General features: G+C 39.6%; 1 protein-coding gene across 1 annotated transcript in view; it reads right to left on the bottom strand.

Annotated features, from left to right (window-relative positions):
• Nucleotides 1–2,035, bottom strand: part of EDEM2 (ER degradation enhancing alpha-mannosidase like protein 2) — a 31,883-nt gene that overhangs the window by 989 nt on the left and 28,859 nt on the right. The gene's annotated exons all lie outside the window — the stretch shown is intronic.

Here is a 2,035-nt window from a genome sequence, read left to right as displayed (position 1 = left end):
GAGGGTTAGTAAAGACTATTTACAAAGGTGTGGGCAGAGCACAAGAGAACCACAAGGGAAAACTCTGGGGCTGGTAACAGCACAGCCATTACCGTCCCTGGAAAAGTTACCATTACCTGAAAAGAAAAAGTTGTGTAGAGCAGGCCAGCTTGAGAAAAACACTGACCTTCAATTGAGAGACTAGCCAGCCTGAAGCAACCCTGTCAGCAGGGAGCCAGGGGGATAAATATCACGACCTCAGTGTACTGCCTCTCTACTGATGCCTGCCTGGAGGTCTCATTGGCTGGACCCAGTTGGATGCCAGAGAGCAAGTAAGCCCATACAGGACTACAGGAGTAGAGAACAATTCACCCTCTTGAGGTGAAGAGGGGCAAATGGAGATATCCTACACGGTAAGTTATGTCATGGTAATAAGCAAATTCCATCTAAATCACTCAGAGTACAGGAAGGAAATATTAAAATAAAAGCCAAAATTAGGACCATACAAAACAAACGTTAACAATTGACAGCAACAACCAAGCCAAATCTTGTTCTTGAAAAAACAGTAATAAAATTAAAAATCTCTGGCAAGACTAATCAAGAAAAAGAGAAGGAATATAAAAGAGAACAACTTCCTACAAAATACAACTCTCTAAGTTGGGGAAGAGGGTGGGTTTTAGAACACGACTTTCCTTCCTCTCTCTGGCCTAGACTCTAGGGTTTGACTGATGATCAGGGGTGTCCATGAGTGTGGGGGTGAGCTGGCATTACCCACAAAGAAGTCCTGAATAATGAAAGGGGTGGATTGTGGCTCTAAGAGCAGCCATAGCTAATGGTAGTTGTTCGCTTATAGATGCTATGATTTCCTCCGCTTTCAGTCAAGTCCTGTGAAAAGCTACGGCAGTTCTTATCTCTGCTATGGGGAATTAAGAGTACGTCTGGGTCTCTATTTGAGGCACAGTAATAAAAGGGAGGCAGTAAATATCCTGTCTATCAAGGTGATCACAGGGGCTTGACCTGAAACTGTAGAAAATGATGAGCAGCTGAACTAACGAAGATTCATGGGCAAAAATGAAGTTGGCAGATACAACCAGACAAGCTCCTGGTTGAAAGTCATCCTCTCGGATATTTAGAGAAACAGTTCAAGGATGGGGCAAGAAATCGGAATGTGTAACATGAGCCTGGAACATCTTGTTACACCAGAAAGCAAGGAAGCTATCAAAGACGACTGGGGTGGTATTAACGACTTAGCAGCTAAGTTGAAGAGAAGCTTCCACTGGCCAGAAATGTGACAGTTTGACCTTTGATAATGATAATAATTCCAATGGACTGAAAACCATCAAATGTGTTTAAATCTAAGAGTTCACAGTACTTTCAAAACAACACAAACTTCCTTTCCCCTTTGGAGGATGCTAAGGCATCTCCTCATTATTTTGAAAACTGGTAAACAAAGGGAAAGCATCAAATATGTACTGGGATTTTCCTGTATAAACTATACCTCAAGGTACCCACATAGTTCATGAGGGGATATCTTTCTTTAATTCTGGCCAAATTAGCATAGCTCTATTTTGTCACCCCTATTCAAATAATGAATCTAAGCAATGATCAACAAATGGCTGTTATTACAGACAACCAGACATATGTGCCTATTTGAATTATGCAACGTTGCTTATGAACCATTCTTGCAAAATAAAAACAAAACAAAAATTTAAAATCTGAGTCTGATGAAGCCTCTAGATCTTAATATCAATTTACAAAAAACACAGAGATTCATATTTAACAACACTACAGGGATGAAGTTAGCAAAACAAGTAATATGGGAAACTATAAAACAAACAACTCAGTTTCTTCAACAAACAAATTACAATGAAAGTAAGAGGGAATTCAAGAGAATGAAAACACAAGTCACGGACTGGGAGAAAATATTTGCAAGATAAATATGATAAAGGACTGTTATCGAAAATATACCAAAAACACTTAAAACTCAACAATAAAGAAACAAACAACTCAATTAAAAAATGGACCACAGACCTTAACAGACATCTCACCGAAGATG

The sequence above is a fragment of the Hipposideros armiger genome, unplaced genomic scaffold (genome assembly GCF_001890085.2).
Source record: "Hipposideros armiger isolate ML-2016 unplaced genomic scaffold, ASM189008v1 scaffold_238, whole genome shotgun sequence".
NCBI lineage: Eukaryota > Metazoa > Chordata > Mammalia > Chiroptera > Hipposideridae > Hipposideros > Hipposideros armiger.
This window is presented reverse-complemented; position numbering and strand designations above follow the sequence as displayed.